Source organism: Castor canadensis, chromosome 12 (assembly GCF_047511655.1).
Source record: "Castor canadensis chromosome 12, mCasCan1.hap1v2, whole genome shotgun sequence".
In the NCBI taxonomy this organism is placed as follows: domain Eukaryota; kingdom Metazoa; phylum Chordata; class Mammalia; order Rodentia; family Castoridae; genus Castor; species Castor canadensis.
This window is the reverse complement of record NC_133397.1, coordinates 24016388-24024477: the sequence shown is the minus strand read 5'-3', so window position 1 is coordinate 24024477 and position 8090 is coordinate 24016388.

Sequence of the window (8090 nt, the reverse complement as noted above, 5' to 3'; positions counted from 1 at the left end):
AAGAGGCGCGGGAGGGGAGGAGGCGGACGCTGATGTCCCCGCCCTGCCCCGGCTCGCGGTCGCGCTGACGCCAGCCGCACACCCCGCGCTAGGAAGGAAGGCGGTGGTGAGGGTGGGAGCCTACGGCTCGCGCGGTTTTGGGGAGCCGAGGCAGCCTTGGCTCTTCCTCAACCCCCCCCCGATAACCCCCCCCCGGGCGCAGCGCCCTTGGTCTGTTCCATTGGCGCACGTTGCCAAAGATGGTCATTTGCGTTAGAGGATGCGAGTGCGGGTTTCCTCGCTTTCGGGTGACGTGGAGGGAGAGGGATTCCCTCACCCGCTCCCAAGCGCGCCGCTGCCTCCCCCCGCCCCATGATGGGCGCGGGGCGGGGCCCCGAGAGCGGCCGCGCGGACCTCGGCTCGGGGTTTTAGAAAACAGTCACAGCCCTGAAGACCAGCCGGGCGGCTCAGTGCGGCGCCACCGCGAGGCCAAAAGCCCGGCGCGCACAGCCACTCGCAGGGAGGGCGCGGCTGTGGCTGTGCGCGGTCGTCCGCGCCCTCAACGGCGCCGCCCGGTGCAGCGAGCGCCCTGGGCGCGCGGGGTACCCGCGCCGCCCTGCGGCCGGGTCTTGGCGGGGTGGGGTGCGGTCGGCGCGGCGCCGCCAGGCGGGGCTGGCCGGCCTATTTTCCCCTCCGTGGCGAGCTGCCCACTGCTTCCCTTTTCTTGTGTTTGTGTTTTTTATTTTTTCGGTCCTACAATTAATTTTTTTAGGAGTAGTCTTGAAGGCGAAATTAACCAGTCAAGATATTCCGGCCGCCCTCTATGCCAGGCAGTTAGGCCGTATCTAATAGGAGTCATCGAGCCTTATAAGCAAACACCAGACTGTTATAAATTTTTTTTAAAAAGGGGGGAGGAGGAGACGGCAAGAGAGGGTGTGCCCCAAGTTTTCTTCAGCTGTTTTGGAGCGAAGTTCAGGTCGCGTGTAGCCGGACTGCTGAGTCTTCCCGCCTTGCTGGGTGGGGCGGAGCATAGGGTAAAGAACAGGCCTTGCAGTACGAACGCCTCGCAATGCTATTTACGAGCTGTGAATCTTGGGCGAGTCTCTTAACCTCTCTGAGTCTCATTTTCCTCTTATATAGAGGGGTTGGGACAAAAGACTTTCTAAGGCCCTTGTCTGCTTCGGAGCTCCAATTCTGCAGAGATGATGTGGTGAGACCAGGGAAGCCTGTACCAGGAGTCAGGGAGCTAAGGCTCTATCTTAGCCTCGGTTTACCCAACTCTTAAGGACCCGAATTAAGGATCCTTATGAAGACTGAATGGGAAGATGGGCTGTTGAGGACTGTGAAGCTTTATGAATTATAACACATAACAGTTCCAGTCCTCAGTTTCCTTATCTGTGAAGTGGGGCATTGCTAGGAAAGAAAAATAGAGCCGGGAACTCGAAGCTTTCCCGGGGCTCTATATAAAGCGCTGGTGTTTCCGGGACGGCTGGCGGCATCTGGCCGCCCCAAGAGCCCCAAGGTACGGTAATCCCAAACAATACTCGGGATCATTGTTTACAACTATAAAACACATTCTGTCCTGAGCTCCATCCCCAAGGACGTGCGCGCGCGGCGAGGCGAGGCCTGCCAGACCTCGCACCTCCGCCGCTGCCCACCCGGCAGTCAGCAATTCCATGGGCTCAGGGCTCAGGCGAGGGGTGTGGGGCAGGCGTACAAGCACACCAGCCGTGGGTGCCTAGCTTTTTTTTTTTTTTTCTATCCTTGCCAGGGTGTTTACGCGCCTCTCCCAGCAGGACTGAGTAAATGCAGTCCTTTGACGCAAAACGGATCAACCCTTCCCCAGCAACAGCAAAACCCAGAAAACTGGGGGTGGGGACAGGGCGCAGAAGAAGAAATCGTGACACTTTGCCACTCTCTTCTCAGTCCCCTCCCCGCGCCACGCCGGCCCTAGGCCGCCCTAGCTTAGTCTTAGGGGGTTGCAAAGGGAGGCGCGGCCGGGGCGCGCAGGGCCCTCCCCAGAACAACCGCGTGTTGGAGCGGCGCGAACAGACGCACTTTTGGTTTTCCTTTGAGCAGCTCCGGCTGCGCTCGAAAATCCGGGTGCTTCTGGGTCTCTCCCACACAGTCCTTCCAGTAATGCGGGGGGGGAAGAGGAGGGGGGAGAAAGGGAACAGGAGCTTTCTCCCTGGCCTCCGCCGTCCCGGGCGCGCCCAGCCACGGTCAGGCGCCGTCGGGAGCGCGCCTGCGGGCGAGCGCACCCTCGCACCCTCGTTCGCCCCCGCCCGCCCCGCTCCCCCAGCCCCTTCCTTTCTTGTGGGTTCCCGTAAAGCCCAGCAGCCCCCAGACGTCTGCAGAGCATCACGGAATCTGTGCTGATGCAAGTCGCGCTGGCCTCCCTTTGGTGCGCCCCGGCGTGCCTCCTAGTGCTTTGATCCCGGCCTTGCCCTGCTCCAGAACTTGTGGTGGTTTTCTACACCCTCCCGGAGGCCTGCGTTCCACAGTCTGCTCTTTCTCCTTTCAGTCCTTCAGCGCCGGACACAGAGCTGTGCCCCTTCCCCTCCACCCCCGTTCCCCGCTCCTCCCCACCCCTCCACCGGTGCAGGACTGATTGATGTCCCTTGGTTCAGCCTGGGCAGAACTGTGTGCCCAACCGAGAATGCAGCCGCCAAGACCAGTTCAGTGCCCCTTCCCTGGGAAGTCATTCCAGGATTACACACAGTTACCAAGGGTCCTTTAGCTCGGTGGAATGACAGATGCTAAGAAGAATGGAGGCAAATCTTTAGTGCTTAAGCAGAGTCAAGCACCATTCGGAAAACCGGAATTGTCTCATGTAATCCTCACAAGCATTTGAGGTGGGTCTCATTCTCCAATTGCAGATGAAGAAAGTAAGATTAAATAACTTGTCCAGGGGAACTGATTAGAGGCTTAGTGACCAGTTGGGAGTGCAGCTAAGATTCTCTTGACACCAGGCTCTTCTGCTTACTCAGGAGGTGGCATTACCTGCCTCCTACTGAAATGTCTTTCTTCTTTACTGGTTGCAGGAAAACATGAACTTCAGCTCCTGATGGCTTTAACTTACAAGTGCTCCTTGATTCTCTGCTGAGTAAATAAACAGCCCTGGCACCATCACTCAGCTCAAGGAATGGGCCATGTCCAGCTAGGGAAGCTGGGGTCAGAGAAGAGAGTAGTTGGGGCTCTCTTCTCATTGCCTGTCTGGGTTTCTAACCCCCTCCCCCCTGCCAGTTTCCTCTTTGTCCAGCTGGCCCAATGTTTGGTTCCTGAGAGATGACTTGGATATGAGAATGGCTGCTCCTTCTGTGTTGTGCTGGCCTGCACATCTGAGCATTGAACATTCATGAAGCCTTTTCATACGCATGGCCCCACTTGTCTATACATATGTCATGGTGAGGGATGTGGACACCAGTCAGGGTGGTTGGATTGTCAAAGAGGAGGCCAAAGAACAGAGTGGCAGAGCAGCCTCCTCAAGATTGCTCAGCTTGTGGGTGTCTGAAGCTAGGAGCAAACTCCACTTCTTAATGACCTGTTGTCCTCTATCCATCACACCCAAATGAATCTGCCATCATTTTATAGTAAACCATGCATTTTTTTGATGAGGGTTTAACATCCCTCAAAGCTAAATGCTTCTTATAATTGACAGTTGTTTAATGTGGAGGTGTTTCTATTTGTCCAAAGACATATGAATTGGGCCAAAGATCCACCAGGAAGCAAATGCCAGCTCAGATTGTTCAAAGGAAGAGGTATTAATGGCAGAACAGAGGAACATGAGGCACCTAGGGTGTGGTAACAGCTAGAAACTGTGACTCCTGGAATTGAAAGTGGGAGGAAATAGTGTTATTAGAGCCAGGTGATGCTGGGCCACCAGCAGGCAGAGAGAAGTAGCCACTGTGAGCAACAGAGTGCTGACAGCGGGAATGCCAGACCCATCACTCCCTATCTCCTATCCCCACCACTGGTGAATGAAAGGGCAGGGCAGATGCTGAGTGGGGACAGACTGATCAGTACAGTCCGTGGTGGTTGGCCTCCCAGGGTAACTGCTTTGAAGGGATCCACACCTGGGGGAAGAAGCTGAGTGAGTAAGGGTGGCTTTTTGTCCTGTGGCCTTATTTATGTCACCTCCTTAAAGTCCCAAGGAGACCCTCACAGCCTAAGTGTTTTGAGAGATAACACATGTACTTCAATCAACATGACTCCCATTTCATGGATGGGATATACACCGATGAGAACTGAAGACAAGAAAGTCAAGAAGCTATTGATCTAGAGGCAATCATAATAGTCATTTTTAAATAGAATATTCTCCATCTAGGTGGGGTCACATGTGCCTGTATGTATATAAAAAGTTCATTAAGCTCTACTGTTGAGATTTTAGCATTTTATTCACTTTACTGAATTATGATACCCTCAATTTAAAAAAAAAAATAACTAAACCAATCCTTGCCAAAAAAATAAAGAAAATAACAATAACTAAACCAATCCATTGCCTCGGACCACATTTAGAGTTGTAGTCATACCCCAAATAACAATGGCAACTGCCAAGTGACATCAGAACTTAGTTTGTGTAAGCACACTCTATAGTGTTCACACAAAACCGTATTGCTACACATTTATCAGAATGTATCTCCCATCGTCAAGTTATGCATGAATATATATTTAAGTTTGCGTAAGATTTGTTGGAAATAATATGCAAATGAGGCCCTTCTGGCCACCTCAACCACCACCTACTCTGGAAAATGATTAGGGTCACTGTGCTGGAAGGCACAAGGGGGTATTTCCCTGTGACCAGTCTTTTTGGTGTTGTTTTAGAGCCGGATACATTTCAGAGATAAAGTGACTGCTGCTATTATTCAGAAATATCTTTATAAGTCAGAACAGAAGTCACCCCTGGTAGGAATGTTTGCCGGGTCCTGAGGAGAAACAGGCCAACTTCCCTGCTTCTCCTTCTGTTCTCTGGGCAGCACACAGCCTTGGTGTGAGCTGGGAAGCTGAGCGCTAAGCATAGCCCTGCTCTGGCTGGTCCTGAGACCTGGGTCAAGCCCACAATATCTCCAGACCTCTGCTTTCTTGTGTGCACCAGGAGGCCAGGCTGAATTCAGGGTCTGTCATGAGGAAAGGGAGGCACTGAAGAGGCAAAGCTTTCTCTCCTCCTCCATCGAGTGGAGTCTCCTCCTTAGGTGTCTCTAAGTCCCACTTTCAAATCCATCTCTGTGGCCCTTCCATTCTGAAAATCTGGGAAATCAAGGGGGAGAGGCACTCTTCAGGCTTCCACTGAACTTTCCCTGAACAAGCAAGAGTCTCTGGGAGACTCTGTACACTTCTAATGTGGTTTGGGCCCTGGGTCTCACAGCTCCTCTTATCCTAGGGGATTTGCTTAGGGCCCTGCCCTCAAGCAGTTTACAGTCTACTGGAGAATACACAGTAGCACACAAAATAGTTGGGCCATAAGGTAATAACAATAGGGACATCTATAAACAATACTTTTACAGGGCTTACTTTGTCCCAGACATTATTTTCATTGGGTCATATATATTAACTCAGTTAATATTTGCAGTAATGCTATGAGATAGTTACAATTATTAGCCCCATTCAACATTGGAAAAACTGGTCAACACAGGTAAACCTGCCAAGTTTCCAGAGCTAAAAAGCAATTGAGCTGAGATGCTAATGCCAGCATTTTGTTAAGGAACTTTCATAGCATTGAACCATCTCAATTCAATCCATCCAAATATAGTCAGGTCACTCAAGCAGGCTTTCATCTTACCTATCAATAGCCTAAGCAATAGTCAGGATCCACCTTATTCCCCTTTTTCAAGATAAAGAAACTGAGATTCAGGTAAGATGAATTATGGATTCAAGGGAATACAAGAGGAGCTCAGAGGAATGCCAGGGTCAGGAAACCCAGCTCTTGACTCAGGTCTCCTTCTAAATCCATTGAACCTGTGTCATTTGGTTGGCACAGCATTCATTTTCCTTTCTTCCGGAAAGAGCATGCTGATTTTCCTTTGAGGAATCTCCACCTTGCCATTCCATGTGCCATGGGTTGGCCTACCCTTGAGCTCTAGGGGTAAACACATTGACACATGATCCAGTTCTGGCCAAACAGAACATCTCACATCCCTGGCCATAGTTGCTGATTGGTTTAGGATTATATGGGTAACCCAAGATTAGTTTAAGAGTCAGACTTGAGGCTTTGGCTGAAATCCCTGAAAAACAAGCACTCTTTTCTTCTTCTCTTCTTTCTCCTTCTCCTTCTCCTTCTCCTTCTCCTTCTTTCTTCTAACTACTCCCTGGGCACAGGCTACTAGGAATAAAGATAACTCAAAGGGAAGTAGAGTTGAAGAATGGAAAGTGAGTTTCTGATGTTTGATCACCTGAACCCCATTGTGCCTCCAGTGGTAGTCTCCCCAGACTCCCCACTTATATGACAAGAAATACCCTTTTCTGTTTAAGCCAATTTGAGTTGAGTGTCTGTCACTTTCAACTACAAAGGTCTTGACTAATGCACTGTAAGTACATGAAGAGCAGTTACTGTATCTACTGTTTGCTAGACATTTCTAGACACACAAAGACAGGTAAGAAAGTATCGGTTGTCACAGAATTTGAGATCTGGTAAGGGTTGAGAAAGATTCTCAAATAACTTTAAAACAAGTCAGAATACAATCAACACCACAAGGCAGATACCAGGATTCTCTGGATAATGCAGAGAATGAGAACGCATCAGAAAAGGTGTAGCAGTGAACTTGGCTTCAGGAATCTGATAGGATATTGACAGGTGAAGGTGAGGGAAGTTGCAGGGCAGACAGCTTTGGGAAGGGTCCAGAACCAGAAAAGTCTGGGTCCATTGGCCAGAGCAAATTGTTGGGGTTGATGGATCCAGAAGAATGGTCCAAAATAGTCTGAGGAGTGGGGAGAGAACAGTTCAGCCATAACTCTAAGTATCTGAAAATATCCCTCTAGAAGAAGAACTGGGCTTGTTGGAATGACTCCAGAGGGCAAGGCAAGGACTAGAATGGTGCTGATGTTGAGGGAGCTAGATTTTACCTCAGTGTAATACCTGAAAATACCACTGAAAGTTTGGGGCAGATGTTCAAAAAGAGGCTTGCGAGATATGGTGGTTGTCGTAAAGACAACTGAATCGGTCTGAATGAGCTGATTCTGGAAATTCTATGACTGATGTGATAGACTTGGGAATCTATCATGAAGGATTTGGATTGAGTTCCAAGTAACACCAATATGCACCAACTTGAGGGGTGGGGAAAGGTGTCAGGAACCGCGCCGGGGCACCGAACTTCACCTGTAGCTGTGAATTTTCTTTATAAATACATTATTTGGGGGAATTTTAATATGGACCAGATATTGGATGATATTGGATGATGTCCAGAATTGTTTTCAATTTTGTTGGGTGGGATTATGACATTAATTGCATCATGTAAGGTAATATCCATATTATCTAGAGATTAGTACTGAAGAACCTAGCATGACATATGTTTATTTGTTTTTCTATGCTGGAGATTGAACCCAGAATCTTGCATGCTAAGCATTGAGCCATACCCCTAACCCCTGCTTTTGGTTTCGATTTAAAATATTTCAGCAAAAACTGGGGTATGAATTATTTGTGCATGTATGTATATATATAGTAATACACATATGAATATATGTGTATACATACATCCATATTATGTGTACATGTGTATATATGTATACTACACATATATCTATCCATATCTAGTTAGCAAATAGAATCTTAGACATCAATCACAAAGTAATATACATTGTTCTATTGTATAAATTCTGTTTTTGTGTGTGTGTGGTACTGGGATTTGAATTCAGGGCCTACACCTTAAGCCACTCCACCAGCCCTTTTTTTATATGTGATGAGTTTTTTCAAGATAAGCTCTGGAAAACTATTTGCCTGAGCTGGCTTTGAACCATGACCCTCCTGATCTCTGCCTTCTGAGTAGCTAGGATTATAGATGTGAACACCCAGCTAAATTCTGTTTTAAAGGCAAAATAGATCCATAATGTCAGAAGACAGAATGCAGTTGTCCTATGGGGTGGGGTTGAGCTAAGATGGAGGCCCAGTTCCTTCCATT